Below are 20,852 nucleotides of genomic sequence, written 5' to 3' on the forward strand. Positions count from 1 at the left end.
CACCATGCCCGGCTAACTTTTTATATTTTTTTTGGTAGAGACGGGATTTCACCATGTTGGCCAGGCTGGTCTCCAACTCCTAACCTCAGGTGATCTGCACACCTCAGTCTCCTAAAGTGCTGGGATTACGGGTGTTAGCCACCACATCTGGCCAATCCCAGCACTTTGGGAGGCTGAGGCAGTGATCAAAGGATCACTTCAGCTCAGGCGTTCAAGACCAGCCTGACAACATAGTGAGACCTTGCCCCTACAAAAAATTAAAGAAAATTTAAAAGGTGTCCTTTTTCTGAACTTTTTTTGAGACGGAGTCTCGCTCTGTCGCCCACGCTGGAGTGCAGTGGCACAATCTCGGCTCACTGCAAGCTCCGCCTCCCAGGTTCACACCATTCTCCTGCCTCAGCCTCCCAAGTAGCTGGGACTACAGGCGCCCGACACCACGCTCAGCTAATTTTTTGTATTTTTAGTAGAGATGGGGTTTCACTGTGTTAGCCAGGATGGTCTCGATCTCCTGACCTGGTGATCCGCCCAACTCGGCCTCCTAAAGTACTGGGATTACAGGTGTGAGCCACCGCGCCTGGTCCCTTTTTCCGAACTTTAAAAAATAACCAATTTTAAGGCAAATGTCTGGAGCTGACAGTGTCCCTGGGTGGAATAACAGGACAGAATCTGTCTCTCATAGGCTGTTTCTGTGCATGTCTGCCTCTTCCAATGAACTGCACATCACATTCACCGAGCAGAGAGCCTTGGACATGACACATTTCAAGATGCGGAGGCAGAATTTAATAAATACGTAGCAGGCACAGACAAACTAAGTGATTATGATTACTACCTCAATACCACCTGATTTGTGATTTTTCCCTTTTATTTCAAAGAACAGAAGGTCACAAATACATTGCTTACACACAGTATAATACAGAATGGTAATTATGGAATAAAAATAGTGAGTTTTTTTGGTATTCTACAGTATCAATCAAGACTACTTCTAAGAAGTAAAATACTCATTTGTATATACATTTTCTGAGTGCCTACTGCTTGGTGTTGGGGAGTGAAGAAAACATGGTTCCTACCCTCAAGGCACTGCCAGCAAAGCCAGCATTTCTCCTCTTCAACAATACTAAGCACCCAATCTCCTAAAGAACCTCGTTCCATCAGCTGTCAGCTGTACTGAATTTTTTTTTTTTTTTTTTTTGAGACAGAATTTTATCCTGTTGCCCAGGCTGGAGTGCAGTAGTACGATCTTGGCTCACTGCAACCTTCGTCTCCCAGGTTCAAGCCATTCTCCTGCCTCAGCCCCCCAAGTAGGTGGGACTACAGGCATGTGCCACCATGCCCGGGTAATTTTTGTATTTTTAGTAGAGACAGGGTTTCACATGTTGGCCAGGCTGGTCTCGAACTCCTGACCTTAAGTTATCCACCCGCCTCGGCCTCCCAAAGTGTCAGCTATACTTTCAATTTCTCCTTCTCCACTTGTTCCTCTTCCTCAGCAAACATGTGTTCCTGCGAGCCCTACCATCTGGATTCTACCCTCCCCTCACGCTCCCCCTAATTCTCCTTCACCTTCCTACCAGCTCCTGGGAAACATGATCTCTTCTTGCCGTGCTCCCTCTGCTCTAGTCACTCCTGAATTAGGTGCAGTTTGGCCTCCGCACTACCTTTTGGCTGCAGCTGTCCTCCTCATGGACGGCAACGGCTTCCCAACAGGCATCCCACATTTTATCATGCGTCACTTTATCACACTGCACTGCATTTTTTCCAAAGTGAAGGCTTGTCACAACCCTGCACTGAGAAAGTCTATCAGTGCCACTTTCAAACGGGATGTGCTCACTTCATGTCTGACATGTTCTGGTAATTCTCACAATATTTCAAACTTTTTCACTATTGTTTTATCTGTTATGGTGATCTGTGATCAGTGATCTTTGATGTTACCATTGTAATTGTTTTGGGGCACCATGAACTGCACCCATATAAGATGGCAGACTTAATCAATACATGTTGTGGGTGTTCCTAATTGACAAGTGTTGTGGGTGTTCCTAATCAATATGTGTGGTGGGTGTTCTTCACCAATACACATGGGTGTTCTTAATCAATGAATACACGTCGTGGGTGTTCTTCATCAATGAATACATGTTGTGGGTGTTCTTAATCAATACATGTTGTAGGTGTCCTTAACCAATACGTGCTGTGGATGTTTTGTTTTTTTGTTTTGTTTTGTTTTGTTTTGTTTTTGAGACGGAGTCTTGCTTTGTCGCCCAGGCTGGAGTGCAGTGGCGCTATCTCGGCTCACTGCAGCCTCCGCTTCCCGGGTTCAAGCGATTCTCCTGCCTCAGCCTCCCGAGTAGTTGGGACTACAGGTACATGCCACCATGCCCAGCTAATTTTTTGTATTTTTAATATAGACAGGGTTTCACCATGTTGGCCAGGATGGCTTCGATCTCTTGAACTTGTGATCTGCCCACCTCGGCCTCCCAAAGTGCTGGGATTACAAGCATGAGCCACCACGCCCGGCCATGAGTGTTCTTAATATGTGTTGTAGGTGTTCTAACTGCTTTACTGAGTGAGGCCATTTCCCCGACTCTCTCCCTCTCCTCCTACTCTCTGAGACACGACAGTATTGAAATTACGCCAATTAATAAACCTTCAATGGCTTCTAAGTGTTCAAGTGAAAGGAAGCATCCTTAGTCTCTCACTTTAAATCAAAAGCCAGCAGTGATTAAGCCTACTGAGGAAGATACGTCCCCAGAGGCCAAAAGCTAAGTCTCTTGCACCAATCAGTCAAGTTGTGAATGCAAAGGAAAAGTTCCCAAAGGAAATTAAAAGTGGTACTCCAGTGAACACACAAATGCTAAAAAGGCAAAAACAGGCTTATCGCTGATACGAAAAGTCTAAGTGGTCTAGATAGAAGATCAAACCAGCCACAACATTCCCTTAAACCAAAGTCTAATCCAGAGCAAGGCCCTAACCCTCTTCACTTCTATGAAGGCTGAGAGAACTGAGGAAGCTGAAGAAGAAAAGTCTGAAGCTAGTGGAGGTTGGTTTATGAGGCTGAAGGAAAGGAACTGTCTCTATAACATAGAAGTGCAAGGCGAAGCAGCAAGTGCTGATATGGAAGCTGCAGCAAGTTATCCAGAAGATCTAGCTAAGGTCATTGATGAAGGTGGCTACACTCAACAGATTTTCAATATAGACTAAGTAGCCTTCTATTGGAAGAAGATGCATCTAGGACTTTCATAGCTAGAAGTCAATGCCTGGCTTCAAAGCTTCGAAGGACAGGCTGACTCTTTTGTTAGGGGCTAACATAGCTGGTGACTTTAAGTTAAAGCCAATGCTCATTTACCATTCTAAAAATCCTAGGGCCCTTAAGAATTGTGCTAAATCTACTCCGCCTGTGCTCTATGAACAGAACAATTCAGCCTGGACGACCGCACATCTGTTTATAGCATGGTTTACTGTACGTTTTAAGCCCATTCTTGAGACCTACTGCTAAGAAAAAAAGAGAGATTCCTTTCAAAACATTGCTCTCGTTGACAATTCGCTTGGTCACCCAGGAGCTCTGACAGAAATATACAGGGAGATGAATGTTCTTTTCATGCCTGCTAACACAATATCCATTCTGCAGCCCATGGATCAAGGAGTAACTTTGACTTTCAAGTCTTACTATTTTAAGAAATACATTTTGTAAGTATACAGCTGCCAGAGATAGCAATTCCTCAGATGGATCTGGGCAAAGTAAATGGAAAACTTTCTGGAAAGAAGTCATCATTCTAGATGCCATCCAGAACATTCGTGATTTATGAGAGGAGGTCAAAATCGCACATCAACAAGTTGGGAAGAAGTTGGTTTCAACCTTCATGGATGACTCTGAGGTGTTCCAGACATCAGTGGAGAAAATAACTGCAGATGTGGTGGAAATACCAAGATAACTAGAATTAGAAATGGAGCCTAAAGATGTGACTGAATTCCTGCAATCTCAAACAAAACCTGAATGGAAGGGAGTTGGCTTCCTGTGAATGAGCAAAGAGGGTGATCTCTTGAGATAAAATCTACTCCTGGGGAAGATATTGTAAACATTGTTGAAATGACAACAAAGGATTTACAATATTCCATAAACTTAGTTGATAAAGCAATGGCAGGGTTTAGAGGATTGGCTGCAATTTTGAAAGAACTTCTACTGTAGGTAAAATGCTATCAAACAGCATCACATACTACAGAGAAATCTTTCGTGAAATGCTGTTGTCTTATTTTAATAATTGCCACAGTCACCCCAAACTACAGCATCACCACCCTGATCAGTCAGCAGCCATCAACCTCAAGGCAAGATCTTCCACCAACAAAAAGATTACGACTTAATCGTTTGCATTATTTTTTGAGATGGGGTGGGGTCTCACTCTGTTGCCCAGACTCTAGTGCAGTGGCGTGATCATGGTTCACTGTAGCCTTGACCTTCCCAGGCTCAGGTGATCCCCCCACCTCAGCCTCCCAAGTAGCTGGAACTACAAGCACACACCACCATGCCCGGTTAATTTTTGTATTCTTTGTAGAGATGGGGTTTTGCCATGTTGCCCAGGCTGGTCTCAAACTCATGGGCTCAAGTGATCCACTCGCCTCAGCCTCCTAAAGTACTGGGACTATAGGTGTGAGCCACCACACCAACCGATCATTAGTATTTTTCAGCAACAAAGTATTTTTTAAATGAAGGTCTATAAATTTTTTTAAGATATATGCTATTGCACACTTAATAGACTATAGTATAGTGTAAACAAGACTTTCATATGCACTGGGAAACCAAAATTCGTGTGACCGGCTTTATTACAATGATCTGTAACGAAACCCGCGATATCCCCGAACAAGCCTGTAGTTAAAACCCAGTGTCAGGTCTCAGCCTATCTCTGTAGCACATGACCTGGCTGCCTATTCCATTCATTCTCAGACCTCCCTGTGTCCCTGCCTTCTGGGTCTTGCCTCTTCCTGGCCCTTCTTCCTCACCAGCTCTATCTTTTTTACTGCCTCTTTCTCCACATCCTCACCCTTTTTTCCTCATCTTTCTGTCCTGCGTGATTTTATCCACACTGGAGTATTTAGCTGCCTAATCATCAGAGGTTCTCAACTAAGTTCCTGCCTCCCTGTGGTTCACACACACCTGTGTCAATACTGGCTCTCATTTCATGCAACGACCTTAAGACAGGATGAATGTCACCAAAGTTGGGAGGGAAGCCAGAGCAGAACCTTGAGCAATAAAGAGGATGGGTAGTTTGGAAAAGTACCATGTCCCCAAGAGCCTGTGATCTACCTGTTGGTCTTTCCTGCCTACACACCCTGAAAACCAGTGATCTATATGGCTACATTCAAATTTATATACCAAGACTCACTCTCAATCCTGAGTTCTAGTCTTGTATTTTTCACTTTCTTTCTTTCTTTTTTTTTTGAGACGGAGTTTCACTCTTGTCCAGGCTGGGGTGCAGTGGCGCAATCTCGGCGCAGTGGCGCGATCTCGGCTCACTGGCAACCTCTGCCTCTGGGGTTCAAGCGTTTCTCCTGCCTCAGCCTCCCGAGTAGCTGGGACTACAGGCACATGCCACCACACACCTAGCTAACTTCTTGTATTTTTAGCAGAGATGGGGTTTCACCATGTTGGTCAGGCTGGTCTCAAACTCCTGACGTCAGGTGATCCCCCCGTCTCGGCCTCCCAAATTGCAGGCGTGAGCCGCCACCATGCCTAGCCATATTTTTCACTTTCTATTGAATATATCTATCTGGGTGGCCCACAGGTACAACAACTGTTTTTAACTTACTCATTTATTGTGCCAGAAATCTCCAATCTGGAAAGGGGCCCTGCGGAAGCGGGGCAGGGAGTGATACTGTATCTCACTGTGGCTTTCATTAATCTTTTCTTCAAGACAAAGTTGTCAGGTGGACTTAGCTCTTACAGTGCTTGGTTCATTTTTCTGTTATACACTTACATTGTGATTATTTGTTTACAAATCACTCCTAGCTACAAGACTGTATCTGCGAAGCCCCAGCCCCTGGCATAGTTTCCTGCTCACAGTGTATGCTTAATAAGGGAGGCTGAATAAAAGCAGGTAGTATTTTAGTTACCCCACTGATATGTCAGCACAGACAAAGGTAAATTGAATTCTGCATGGGATTAGAGATAGCTTCCCAAAGGAGGCAATGGTGAGACTTCAAGGATGAACAGAATTTCAGGAAGAAAAGAATGGGGAGCATTCCACACAAAGCCAGCAGGACATGAACAAAGGCAGGAAGACAGTAGGACCAGCATGCACAAAGGTCACGTGATCTGGCATGGCTAGGGTGCAAGGTGTTTGGTGGGGGTGGCATGAGACAGTCGGAAAGGCAGGTATGGGCCAGGTTGCCAAGAAAGTAGGGTTACAGAGTTTTGACATAAAAACCATGTCAATATCAGCATGCCATTGTGGGTTTTTAGGCAAGGAAATGATAAAACCAAGTGCAATTTAACTTTCAGTATCTCTAAAGGTGGGCTGTCTTTGTATCTTATCTCTTAGAGGCACTAATGTTTCTATCATATTCCCAACCCATTAAAAAGAGGTAGAGAAAATACTGTGCCCGGGTTTTTGGAGGCTGGTAAGTTGGGGAGCTCTGGCTGACTAGATTTTGAAATTTGAGAAAGTCAACCTCTTCTTGATAAGATTTTTTTGTTTGTTTCAAGTTCTCTCGTCTAACCCGTAAAAAGATTTTAAAAAACAGAACACAGGAAATAATCCTTCACCTGACTTAAAAAAAAAAATTCTTAGAATATCACACCTTCATTTCCTGTTTTCTACCTTCAATTTTGAGTACCTTTTTTTTCTTTTTGATATAACTTCAAACAGAAGTTATAAGAATAGCACAAGGAACTCGGGTATGCTGTATCCTTTACCCAGAGTCACCAATTCCTTCTGTTTTGACCATCTGCTTTATCTTTCTCTATTTTTATAGACATGCATTTTCCTGAGCCATTGAAAGATGGAGCATACCCCTTTTACTTCCAAATACTTCAGTGTATAAGAACAAGATCATTTTCTTATATAACCCATAGGATAATTATCAAAAACAGGAAATTTAACATTGATATAATACTATTATCTAATACATAATTTGTCAAATGCATAATCTGGATTCAAATTTTATCAGTTATCCTAATAATGTCTCAGCTATTTTCCTTCAATTTTTCTTTAGATTATTGTCAAATTATTTGTCGTTTGTCCCAAGATATCTATATTTCTTTCTTTTTCCTTTTTTAGAGACAGGGTCTCTGTCACGCGGGCTAGAGTGCAGTGGTATAATTATAGCTCCACTCCAACTATCACAAGACTAAACTGTTCCTCAGTTTACCAATCCAGGGAACTCTTGACTGGCCCAGCAGAAAGGGCTGAACCGATATCCTCCAGCTCCTGGAAGCAAAAGTCTGTGCTAATCCAGGTTTCCCATCATCTCCAGCACCTACGGCTGGCTTCTGGCAAATTGTTTCTTCATGGAAATATCAAATGAGTGGAAAAACTCCAAGTAGCATGACCATCTGCTCTGCCACAACAGGCCTGTGACAAAAGTCATCTATCAAGGCAAAATGTCAAGCACATGGCATGGATCTTGCATTTTCTGTTCTCATCAGGAAAACGCAAATTCTTTCTCCTCCAGGATTAAAATAATAATAATTTTTCAAATTAATAGGCTTCCCAACTTGGTGAACATTTCAGTATCTTAGCTAGATGTACTTTTTACTTTTTTTGTATGTTAAAAATGCTACTAAACAATACTGAAGCAAACAAGTGCTCCATTATCAGCTCTACAAGTGTCCTGCTGTATAACCCTGGGAAAAATCCCTTGGTTTTTCTGTATTTATAAAATGAACAAGATAAAATACATAAAATGTATAAAATATATAAAATAAACACAGGTGCTTTGGGCTACTAAGTTCCTTTTTTAAATTTCTAAATTAAAAATTTCAACTAAGTTAAAAAAACAAAACAAAACACTTGGACTGGTGTGGTGGCTCATGCCTGTAATCCCAGCACTTTGGGAGGCGGAGGCAGGCGGGCTGCCAGAGCTCCAGAGTTCGAGACCAGCCCGGGCAACATGGAAAAACCCGGTCTCTACAAAAAAACACATGGTGCACGCCTGTAGTCCCAGCTACTCAGCAGGCTGTGGTGGGAGGAATACTTGAGCCTGGGAGGCCAAGTCTGCAGTGAGCTGTGTTTGCACCACTGCACTCCAGCCTGGGCAACAGAAGGAGAACTTATCTTTAAAAAAAAAAAAAGAAAGAAAAGAAAAAAAGAGAAAAAAAAAAACCAAAGCAACAACAAAAAGCCACTTAGGATCGTCAATGCGAAGTTCTGAACGGCTATCACGAAGCCCTACCTTCTATTCTATACTCATTTACCACTTACAGGTAGAACTGTACTATTTTTTAGTAGCTGTGTGTAAGAAAAATTTCGTGCGACAGTAAAGTAAAACGGGTGAAAATTTGATTTTTGTATGTTTCAATGACCCATGTCTTGTTTTCACAGATAACCTAGAATTGGTCCTGTTATAATTGAAGTTCCACTCCACCAGGAATTTGTCAGCAAGAGACAGATAGAAATAAACAACAAAAACCAGCCTACAAAACATATGAAAACAACTGGTTTTAAAGAATAACTGAAGTTGAGATATATAAGACTGATGCTATTTGTTGTGCTGTGTATAATTTCTTTCCCCTGGATAGAACCTCTACATTCTAGGGAAAAAGTGGAGATTGCTGTCCGACCTCCAACTTCTGTGTTTTTTTTCTAAGTAACAAACGGTGTTGAACTTTAGAGCTTCCATTATTTCACAGGCTTCAGGCTAATGGATTTCCGCGTCACACTATTTTTCATGCTTTAAGTCCTTCAACCAACAACTCTAACACCATACAAAATCTGCTCTTGTCTGTTACCTAACGTTCACATGTTTGAAACCTTTACAAACGTTATATTTCAACAGCAGGAAAAATCTTGTTTCCTAGAAAAGCACTGAAATCTGTTTTCAGGCTAAGAGAGAAAAGGTTTGGGCTGGGTGCGGTGGCTCATGCCTGTAATCTCAGCACTTTGGGAGGCAGAGGTGGGCGGATGGCTTGAGCCCAGGAGTTCAAGAACAGCCTGGGCAACATAGTGACACCCAATCTCTACAAAAAATTAGCCGGCACCTGTAGTCCCAGCTACTCAGGACGCTGAGAGGTGGGAGGATCGCTTGATCCTGGGAAGTTGAGGCTGCAGTGAGCTGTGTTTGCACCACTGCACTCCAGCTGGGTGACAGAGCGAGGCCTTGTCTCAAAAAGAAGAAAAGAAAAGAAAAGGCAAGGCTTGCCAATGCAGTAAAATGTAAAGCTGATGACCTGGCTAAAGAAGAGACTCAGTTTTCAAGCTTTTCAGTCTTCCTGCATGGAAAGCCCATTTCTAAATCAATTTAAATCCCCACCAAAAAGAACACATTTGTGTGATGCATATCTGGCTCCTGAATTATGTGTTTACAGAGTTGAAGATATTGAACCAAAGCCAATGAAATAGTCTTAAAACAAATTACTTTATATCGCATGTAAACACAGCTACAGATAAATCAATTGCTTCTTTTGCCAAATAGTACATCAGAGACTTCTATGAAAAGTTCAAATAAATGTGGTGTACTTGGTGGCTTCCAACAAGTGGAAGCGAATATTTTTGGCTTTCAGCACTACAGGAAAACATCACTTTAAATAATCCTTGTTTGTATCTGAAACACGGATCTGGATTGCTTCCTACACTAGAATCCTAATCTCTAAAGGAGATGATCAGATTTTGCACGGAAGCTAGACGAATCAACCTGGAACAGATCACTCCTGCCCTACCTGTCCAGGCGGCGGACAGAAGCAGACAGACAAGTTTCAAGAAGTTAGGGAATCACTAATGCGATGGCGATCCACGCACCGTGGGGGAAGCGGGACAAGGGAGAAAGACAGGGGGCTTCCACCTTCCAGGCGCCCCTACACCGCTCCTGCCTTTACAGGCAGGCTGGGCCTGTCGGCTTTTCAAAAGGTCAAACACTTGGTGGGAGAAAATCGTTGGTGGAGAAGACAAAACATTTTTGTTTTGTTTTCCGGGACACCACCCTCGAGGCTGCCAGACTAGACCCCGCGCGCGAGAAGGGTGCGGCGGGAGGCGAGGTCGCGGGAGGCGAGGTCGCGCGCGGCAGCATCTCCCGGTCCCGCGGCTCGGAGTGCCCACCCCTCCCGGACTTCTCGGGGCGGCTTCTTTTTTTTTTTTTTTTTTTAACTTTTCATGCACCGCCCCCCCCACCCGCCCCGCCCCGCCCCGCGCCGCGCTGGGTGCAAACCTGCTGGAGAGGCCGGGCGCCGTGGGGCCTCACCTGCACGCCCCGCCGCCGCAGGACGGGAGCCGGGAGGGCAGCGGACGGGCCCGGGCTGCCCGACGGGGCTGTGGGGAGCCGGACGGCGCGAGCTGCGGGGCCTCTGGGAGCCTGGTGGGCGGCGGGCGGGGCCGAAGGCAGAGCCGGGAGCCGCCTGCAGCAGCAGCCTCGCCGCCACGCCCTCGACGCCGGCGAGAGCGGCCCCCTAGGCTGGGACTAGGGCGGTGTCCCGGCTGAGCTAGGCTGCCGGCGCCGCGCGCGCTCCCGGGCCCCTGCGCGCGCCCGCCTCGTCCCCTCCAGTTCTGGCAGGGCGCGCGCACGGCGGCGCAGGCGCCAGAGCCCAGGACAAGGCGGGAACCCGGGCGGGGACCGGGGCGGGGGCGCGCGGGGGCCGGGGTGGGGGTGTCTCGCCGCGCGCGCCCTCCTCCCGCTCCTCCGGGTTCCTGGTCCCCAGCCTGTGGGGGGCTTGGGCTGTAGCGCTGGGGCGGGGGCTTTAGATCACCCCGAAAACAGGACCTCTGGCGACCTTCTCGTTTTCCACCGGGAGCGGAGAAAGCCGATCTCCTTTTCCTGCTAGCCCCGTAGGACAGTCCCCGGAGCAGCTCATAGGAATATGACGAACGTTTACTCAGGGCTGGTTACTATGTACACTGCGCCCCGCGCGCGGCGAGTTTACCTCGGTTCACCTCCCGGCAACCGGCGGCCCGGATATGATCAGATGCTGTGGGCTTCCCGGCGCCTCATTGCCCGAGGAGAGGCGGCCGCAGGTAGCTGAGCTGGAGCTAGCACAAGGTGTGGGACGGCACAGGCTGGGTCCCGCCCTGGCGGGTACAACCCTCTTCCCCTTACCCACTCCTTCCCCTCCCCTCCCATCCCCTCCCCTCCTCTCCTCCTCACTCGTGCTCTTCTCCCTCCTCCCGCTCTCCCTCCTCCTCTTATTCCTCTTCACCCTATGCCCTATCTACCGTTGTCATACAATCCACATGTTTAATGCTTTCTTTTTCGTGTAAAAACCCTTCCACGCAGTCTTGCTTCCTTGTCTCCGACGCCCTAGGAGACCATGGGACATGATTACAACTATTAGGCAAAGGGAAGAGCCGGGGTCTAAGCTGTTGAGCGAGTTTCAGTGATAGGACCGAGGCTTACATTGGCAGGTATTATTACCACCAATAACAACTATGATGACAAAGCTCCTGAGCCCAACTTGGAAGGCAGCTGGTGTCTCTTCCCTTAGCGGGCAGAGAAGGAAGCAGGGTCACACAGCAGGGAAAATAACTGGGCTCATCTCCCACGTACAAGGACGCGCAGTCACGCAGTGGTGCGCACCCGTAGTCCAGCTAACTCAGGAGGCAGAGGTGGGAGGATCCGTTGAGGCCAGGAGTCTGAGACCACCCTGGACAGCATAGCAAGACTCCGTCTCAAAAAAAAAAAAAGGAATGTGCAGTTAGAAGAAAATCAGCTCTGATTACCCACTCGAGGCCTTTCAGAGGCAAAGTGAGGCACAGTGAAGCTTAACATCAAAGGCACTCAGTGCCTGCATCATGGGGCAGGAAGATGGACTAAAACGTGTACAGCACATCTAATCCCTGTTAGATGTAAACTAAGAAATCAGGGTTGGATTATGACCCCAAGGGCTCTCCAGCAGTTGAGCCCAGCATAGTCACCGAGGTATGCCCAGCAGATCGCCCCTCCTGCTTCCTGCTTGCTGCTTCTGTGGTTCCTGCTGCCTCCAACCGTGCTGCTCCTGCTCCCCATCTTGTCTTAAGCTAAGTTCTTCACTTTCATTCGTTTAACTAATATTGATGGCAAGCTGCTTCTTTTGTCAAGGTCACTCTAAGGACTGTAGTAATTATTTTTTCTCTAAATTCCTCTAACACAGCAACTTTTGCAAAAATTGAGGGGTGTTTTTTTTTTGGTGTTTTTTTGTTTGTTTTGAGATGGGTCTGCTCTGTTGCCTAGGTTGGAGTGCAGTGGCACAATCATAGCCTTAACCATCCAGGCTCAAGTGATCCTCCCATCTCAGCCTCCTGAGTAGCTGGGACTACAGGCACATGCCACCATGCCTGGCTAATTTTTCTACTTTTTGTAGAGACAAGGTTTCACAATGTTGCCCAGGCTGGTCTCAAACTCCTGAACTCAAGCAATCCTCCTGCCTTGGCTTCCCAGAGTCCTGGGATTATAGGCGTGAGCCATTGCACCTCGCCAAAAAATTGAGTTTTCACATCAAATGAGATTGGAAACAGCTGCATTCCATAGCCCTGCCTGGAGATGTCTGATGCATGTTCACACAAAAAAATGGCCCTGAGGGATCCTAAGTCAAACAACCAGGTTAGCTTAACTTAGTTTCCCTGAGCCTGAGGTATTAGGCCCTGTCTGGGTGTTGGGCTTGCAAGGGTAAGGTCCATAGAGATCTGCCACCTGAGGAGCTCACAGATGGGGGAGACAGTGATTGTGATACAGTTGTATCTGTGCACTATTTGAGACATTTGCAAAGTGCTGACAAAGCAGAGGAAGAAGTGAGCAATCCTACATGATGGGTCAGGGTTCGCATTTTCAAGTATTTTTATTCAAGATTCTCTTTTTTTCATGGAATACATCAATCAGACTGGGTTAAGCAGCAAATGGAATGCATTGATTCACATAATAGAAAAGTTTCGGGCTTCAGGCATGGCTGGATTCAGGGTCTTAAACTATGACATTAGGATTAAGTTTTTTCTCTTTTTTTTTTTTTTTTTTTTTTGAGACGGAGTCTCGCTCTTCGCCCAGGCTGGAGTACAGTGGCGCCATCTCAGCTCACTGCAAGCTCCGCCTCCCAGGTTCATGCTATTCTCCTGCTTCAGCCTCCCGAGTAGCTGGGACTACAGGCGCCCGCCACCACGCCCGGCTAATTTTTTGTATTTTTAGTAGAGACGGGGTTTCATTGTGTTAGCCAGGATGGTCTCAATCTCCTGACCTCGTGATCTGCCCACCTCGGCCTCCCAAAGTGCTGGGATTACAGTCGTGAGCCACCGCACCCAGCCTCCATTTCTTGACTCTATTTCCTGTTGACTTTGCGTTCTTAGGCTTCCTTTTCCCCATGAGATGGCAGAATGGCTGCTTACAACTTCAGATCACACCCTTTCCAGCAGAAAGGGAGTTTCTTTTCCCTGATGCTGTCAACAAAAGTCCCAGGACTACATCTCATTGGTCTAACTTGTGTTACCCGTGCATCACTAAACCACTCTCCTGAGAAGGGGCATGGAACATTCTGACAGCTCCTCTCAAATCGCGTGGACTGAGATTTGGGGAGAGGTGGCTTCCTGTGCTAGATCATTTCTGTTGGCCCTTCCAGACCTACTCTCCGCCCTCTTCCTTCCTGATTTGAACCTCAAGAGGCCAACCTGCATGGACTGCTTCCACAGATCCTTTGTCCTCTGACTTACAGTTGAATTCACCAAATAGAAGACAGTGGAAATGAGACCCGAGGGTTGGAGGAGGAGGAAGGTAAGGGTATTATTCCTCTGGCCCCTGCCCTTCTGGGTTGCTGCAGGTTGGCCACATGCATTTATTGAAACTTCTGTCAACTGGCCTTCTTCACACAGCTACTCTCTCCTAGTTCTAGTAAATTCTCCTTTCTCCACCTCCAGAATTATCCACCCTGGAGGTGATAATGGCCCCTCTGTTGCCTGCCACAGTGTATCACACCATCAGCCCTGCTTTTTCCCTCAACCCTGCCCACACATCTGTATGTAACCTTTACTAAACCCCCTTTAGATTAATCATCTGCTGGGATGCTGATGGTTACATTCAACAAAGGAGATTCAAGTCTCTATTACCAAAAGAAAGGGGAATGAATCAAGGACAGGCAACAGCACTATGGTAGTGATATTGGTTTGGAAGAAGTATCACCATAGTGCAGACCAGAGATGACTGTGGCTTGGACAGGGTCGTGATGGGGGAAGCAATGAGAAATGGTAGGATTCTGGCTATATCTCAGAGGCAATGTTAACACAGTTTACTGAGGAATTGTATGTAAATTATGAGCAGTAGAGAGGAGCTGAGTGTGGAAGTAGCTGGAAAACATGCATCTGGAGCCTAGGAGTGAGCTCAATGAGTAGTGATTTGGGAGGGAGGCGCGGTAGTTAGTTGAAACCACGGGCTCAGATGAAATGACCCGGGGAGCCCATGTAGGATAGAACACAGAAGGGGCAAAAGGCAGAATCCAGAAGAACAAACACCAGCCTTTCCATGGTGAACAGAGAAAGAGTTGCCATCTTGTATCTATCATCTAGATCGTGGGCAACTCGATAACTTGAGCGCAAGAACAGAATCTTCCACATCCTTCCTTTTTACCATCGTGTCTAGCGAGGTGATGACCACACAGTGGGTAATCAATGCTTGTTATGAATGAACTTGACAGTTTCACATTTCTAACACTCCCTCCCTCTCCTCATGTGAGGTTTGAGTTACAGGCCGAGAAAAAGAGAAATTGATCCCTGTGGCTCAATCCGTTGAAACCTATGCCCAGGGTGCTAAGCATTTCGCTGCCCTGGAAAACTTCAGTAGAACCTCTCAGACAATGCCACAGATCCCGAGTAGCATACCTCTTGCTTTTTAGGAGAATTTCCAGACCAGCGATTTCATTTCAGATTTTCTTATTCCAGATTTTCTTATTCTTATTTGAGTAGATTTAACACTAAATATCCTAACAAATCCTTATTAGGTTTGTTTTGGGTTTGTGCTATGAAAATAATGCAAGTGGCAAAAAAGCTCCATCTCACATGCATACATTAGTAGTGGAATGTAAAAGGATGCAACTGATTTTTGGAAACTGCCAGTTTATCAAGCTAAACGTACACCTACCCTATGACCCAGAAATTCCACTCCTAGATGCAGACTCAAGAGAAACGTAGGGAAATGTCTACCAAAAAAGAGGCTGGTACAAGAATGCTCTTAACATCTTGGCAGGGTGAGGTGGCTCACGCCTCTAATCCCAGCAATTTGGAGGCCAAGGTGGGTGGATCAGTTGGGGTTAGGGTTTGAGACCAGCCTGGGCAACATAATGAAACCCTGTCTCTACTAAAAATACAAAAATTAGCCAGGTGTGGTGACGGGTGCCTGTAATCCCAGTGACTTGGGAGGCTGAGGTGGGAGAATGGCTTGAACCCGAGAGACAGAGGTTGCAGTGAGCTGAGATTGTGTCGCTGCATTCAAGCCCGAGCAACAGAGTGAGACTCCATCTCAAAAAAACAAAAACAAATCAACAACACAAAATATTTACTCATACTATTCTCCAACTGTAAATATCCCAAATGTCCATAAGAGGAATGGATAAGAAAACCATGGTATATTCAAACAATATAATACTACACAGCAATAAAAAAAATCACGAAATGCTGATACACATAACAACGGATAAACCTCAAAAGCTATTGTTGAGCAAAAGAAGTCAAAACGCATAGATGTATGATTTCATTTATATGAAAGTCAAGAAGAGGCAAAACTAATGTAATAAGCATCAGAATAGTAGTTGCTTCTGAGGGTAGGGATTAATTGGAAAGGGGCACAGAACATTCAGGGGTTATGGAAATGTTCTTCCCATGCCAGTATGTTTGCCAGACATGGTTCTAGGCATTGGGAATATAGCAGTGAACAAAACAGACCGAGTCCCTGCTTTTATACAAATCCATCTCAGTTCTTTTAATTGGTTGCATTGTTCAATGCATTTTAAATAAGAAAAAAGTGGCCTTTCTTTAAATATAGTCTATGACAAATCTGAGGAGCTTTCTTGCTTCGTTTTCAGCTGCTGATGGGAAGGCAGAAAAGTACAATGGAAAGAGTATGGGCTCCAGGAAGTCAGCTCTACCACTGACTGGCTGTGTGATTTTTGGGCAAGTTCTTTAAACCTCTGAAGCCTTACTTTTCTCATCTGTTAAATGGATTTTTAAAATTATTTTTATAATTTACAAGCAAGGTCTCGCTTTTGTTGCCCAGGATGGTCTCAAACTCCTGGGCTCAAGCAACCCTCCAACCTCAGCCTCCCAAAGTTAAATAGAATTGATGATACCGCCTTGCAAAGTTGTTTTGTAAAGTGCCAGACACATTGCAGATGCTCAGGAAACATGAGCTGGTTTATAATCAGTTTACAAGGAAGATTTTACTTTTGCCCAGTGAGATATAAACAGAGGGAGGCTGACTTGGCTGGCAAAGGTACCCTTTTGCTTTTTTTTTTTTTTTTTTTGAGATGGAGTCTCACTCTGTTGCCCAGGCTGGAGTGCAGTGGCACAATCTAGGCTCACTGCAACCTCTGCCTCCTGGGTTCAAGCAATTTTCCTGTCTCAGCCTCTTGAGTAGCTAGGATTATAGGCATGTGCCACCATGTCTGGCTAATTTTTGTATTTTTAGTAGAGACGGGGTTTCACCATGTTGGCCAGGCTGGTCTCAAACTCCTGACCTTGTGATCTGCCCATCTCAGGCTCCCAAAGTGCTAGGATTACAGGCGTGAGCCACCACGCCCAGCCCAACCTTTTGCTGTTCTTTCTTCTAGCCTGCAATGTGAACACGATGGCTGGAGCTCCGGCAGCCATTCTGGACCAGGAGGTAGCCTTGAAGATGGAAGCCACATGTTGGGATGGTGAATCCAAAAGATGAGGAGCCTGTATCCCCTGTGACACCAGAGCTGCCATACCAGCCCTGGGTTCCTCCATCTATACTGCCTTCATATGGTAAAGAAATATTCTTGGATCTTGTTAGGTGTCTGTTGCAGCCAAACACAGTCCCAACTGATATTCACTGTAAATGATTCCATGGCTCCCTGTAGTACTTTTACAAAGCATCTATCACAATTGTAATTAATAAAATAATTATGCAATTACTAGTTTAATGCCTAAGTCCCAAGTAGAATATCAGTTCCATGGGGGCAGGGATTAGTCTGTTCATGGATGTATTCCCAGATCCTAAAACAACATCTGGTTCTGGTAGGTGGTAAGTGCACAATAAATGTAGCAGAGTGAAAGGGAGAGAGGAAACGGAGCTGCTTCTGATGAGGAGAGAAATCACTGCATATCGATCGATCTCTATCTCAGACTCATTAATATGCATCTGGGTGTGCTGGATATTTTAATTCATGTTCTGCCACACTCTAGATCTCCTATGGGATTTGCATCACAGATGGTACCTTTTCCTGAAGAGCCTTAAATTAACCTGCCTCCCTGGTAACACCCTCATTTGTCTCCCATTCCTGGCAAATCAGCCATTCCCCCAAGAAGAGAGTTGCAACACGATCCAATAGTTTGCTGGAGGAGTGAAACTTATCAGCCCCACATCCAACATTGGTTGGGAGATGAGTCATGTCGATTTTTGATATTTAAAATTTTCTCATAAAAATTGGACTTGGCCTTTATAGAACATTTGAAAACAAAAAGATAAATTAAAAAATTCAAATCACGTACAATCCCAGGATCCAGAGATAGTCATGTGCAAGGAAAATATCTTGGGTCCCCCAAATCACTAAGCTAAAGGGAAAAGTCAAGCTGGGAACTGCTCAGGGCAAACCTGCTTCCCATTCTATTCAAAGTCACCCTTCTGCTCACAGATAGATGTATATCTGATTGCATCCTTTGGAGAGGCTAATCAGAAACTCAAAGGAATGCAGCCATTTGTCTCTTACCTACCTATGACCTGGAAGCCCCTTCCCCGCTTCAAGTTGTCCCGCCTTTCCGGACCAATCAGTGTTCATCTTACATATGTTGGTTGATGTCTCATGACTCCCTAAAATGTATAAAACCAAAGTGTGCTCTGACCACCTTGGGCACATGTTGTCAGGACCTCCTGAGGCTGTGTCATGGGCATGTGTCTTCAACCTTGGTAAAATAGACTTTTTTTTTTTTTTTTTTTTTGAGATGGAGTCTCACCCTGTCGCCCAGGCTGGAGTGCAGTGGCGCGATCTCGGCTCACTGCAAGCTCGGCTCACTGCAAGCTCCGTCTCCTGGGTTCAAGCCATTCTCCTGCCTCAGCCTCCCGAGTAGCTGGGAATATAGGCACCCGCCACCACGCCCGGCTAATTTTTTTGTATTTTTAGTAGAGATGGGGTTTCACCGCGTTAGCCAGGGTGGTCTTGATCTCCTGACCTCGTGATCTGCCTGCCTCAGCCTCCCAAAGTGCTGGAATTACAGGCGTGAGCCACCGCACCTGGCCCAACCTTGGCAAAATAAGCTTTCTAAATTAACTGAGAACTGTCTTAGATTTTTGGAGTTCAGAGTCACTATTCAATATTTTAGTATACAGTGTTTCTCTCCAATTTTTTGGGTAAGATTAGTATACCATTAGAATCGGCCAATTTGGATCTCTTATCTATTTCACTTAACATATTGCAAACATTATCTTGTGCTTTAAAATACTATTTAATTTTTAATGACTACATAATATTGCATTGTGTTATCTAATTATTTCCTTATTGTTGTAATCAAAGTTTCATTCCAATTTTCTCTTACATAATTAACCATATAATGAATACCATTATATGTAAAATATGCTGTTGCATTTATGATTATTTCCTCAGCATAGATTCCCAGAAGCAGTTACTAGGCAAGGGGCATGAACATTTAAAAAAACTCTTACTGGAAAATGACAAAATGCATTTCAAAAAGGTTGTTACTCTATTTAATTATAAATGCCTTTCCTGATTGATAGGCAAAAAACAAAAACAAAAACAAAAACAAAAACCTCCCCAAGCATGACATCTTGATTTTTCACAAGTGCTTCATTTGAGATTTGCCCAAGTTCTCTGTGCATTCTTCCACTGAGCTATTAGCATCGTTTGCTTATAAAAACATCTTATACACTGTGGATAGTAACCCTGTGATTACATTTGTTGAAAATTTTCTCTTCATAATTTCCCTTTCGAAAATTCTTTTTGATATAAAGATGTTTTAAAATTTTTATTTGGCCAGGCGTGGTGGCTCATGCCTGTAATCCCAACAATTTGGGAGGCCGAGGCAAGAGGACTGCTTGGGTCCAGGAGTTCGAGATCAGCCTGGGTAAACACAGTGAAATCTTGTCGCTACAAAAAATAAAAAAATTGGCTGGGTGTGATGGCACACACCTTTGCTCCCAGCTACTCAGGAGGCTGAGGTGGGAGCATCGCTTGAGCCCAGGAGGTCAAGGCTGCAGTGAGCCATGATTGCACCACTGTACTCCAGCCTGGGTGACAGTGTTTTGAGACCTTGTCTCAAAACAAACAAAAAACCCATGTAATCCTACCACTTTAGGAGGTCCAGGAGGGAGAATCGCTTGAGCCCAGGGGTTCAAGACCAGCCTGGGCAACATGGCAACCCCTCAATCTTTACCAAAAAAAAAAAAATTAGCCTGGGCGTAGTGGCAGGCACCTGTGGTCCCAGCTACTCAAGAGGCTGAGGTAGGAGGATCACTTGAGCCCAGGAAGGTTGAAGCTGCAGTGAGCTGTGATCACACTGCTGCACTCCAGCCTGGGTGACAGGGTGAGATCCTCAGAAAACAATTATTTGTATACAGTGTATTCATCTTGTACTTTATGATCTCTTAGCTTGCTGAAGTCTGATTAATCATGACCTTTACTTTCTTTTTTTGGAGACAGGGTTTATCAAGATGTAACACCATATAAGTCAAGGTAAGCCTCAAACTTAAATACTATTTCCAGTGGTTCTAACATTAATAATTAAAGAACCCACTGCTTCATACATATACAATTTAGTATAGATGCTCCTTGACTTATGATGGGTTATGTTCTGACAAATCCATTGTAAGTTGAAAATATCGTTAAGTCATAAGTGTATTTATTTATTTGAGATGCAGTCTCGCTCTTTTACCCAGGCTGGAGTGCAGGGGTGTGACCTCGGCTTAGTGCAACCTCTGCCTCCTGGGTTAAGTGACTCTCCTGTCTCAGCCTCCCGAGTAGCTGGGACTACAGGCACATACCACCACACCAGGCTAATTTTTGTATTTTTAGTAGAGACGAGGTTTCACCATGTTGGCCACGCTGGCCTTGAACTTCTGACCTCAAGTGATTCACCCACCTCGGCCTCCTAAAGTGCTGGGATTGCAGGTGTGAGCCACCTTGCCCGGCCCATAAATGTATTTAATACCATATACGTAACCTAGTAAAAATCATAGCCTACCCGAAGCATGCTCAGAGCACTTACGTTAGCCTACAGTTGGGCAAAATCATCTAACACAGAGCCTATTTTATGAAGTGTTGGATAGCTCATGTAACTTATTGGTGATGGTACTGAAAGTGAAGGCAGAATAGTTGTGTCGGTACTCAAAGTACAGTTTCTACTGAATGCGTTATGTTTTCACACCATTGCAAAATGGAAAAATCGTAAGTTGAACTATCAAAAATTAGGGACCTGGGCAGGGCGTGGTGGCTCCCACCTGTAATCCCAGCACTTTGGGAGGCTGAGGCAGGCAGATTGCTTGAGTCCAGGAGTTTGAGACCAGCTTGGGTAACTTGCTGAAACCCC

At 45.2% G+C, this 20,852-nt stretch overlaps 1 protein-coding gene and 1 long non-coding RNA gene across 5 annotated transcripts in view; one reads left to right on the top strand and one right to left on the bottom strand.

Moving 5' to 3' along the window:
- RCAN3 (RCAN family member 3) overlaps positions 1 to 11,192 on the bottom strand; it is a 34,299-nt gene extending 23,107 nt beyond the window's left edge. Inside the window, exon 1 of one of the 3 annotated variants that reach the window (XM_004025178.5) lies at positions 11,051 to 11,192. The gene's annotated coding sequence lies outside the window, so the exon portion shown is untranslated. Of the gene's footprint in view, positions 1 to 10,341; positions 10,679 to 11,050 lie in introns of those variants that run through there. The other 2 variants (XM_004025179.5, XM_004025177.5) reach the window with 2 other exon arrangements.
- On the top strand, positions 11,071 to 17,243 carry LOC129533745 (uncharacterized). Of its 2 annotated transcripts, XR_010132067.1 has the most exons (3): positions 11,071 to 11,166; positions 13,706 to 13,857; positions 16,901 to 17,243. It is a non-coding gene; the product is annotated as an uncharacterized lncRNA (long non-coding RNA). The 2 variants fall into 2 exon arrangements; XR_008680111.2 differs by lacking the exon at positions 11,071 to 11,166 and having other exon boundaries at positions 13,121 to 13,857.
- Positions 17,244 to 20,852: the final 3,609 nt, after the last annotated feature.

This window comes from Gorilla gorilla, chromosome 1, assembly GCF_029281585.2.
Source record: "Gorilla gorilla gorilla isolate KB3781 chromosome 1, NHGRI_mGorGor1-v2.1_pri, whole genome shotgun sequence".
Taxonomy (NCBI): Eukaryota; Metazoa; Chordata; class Mammalia; order Primates; family Hominidae; genus Gorilla; species Gorilla gorilla.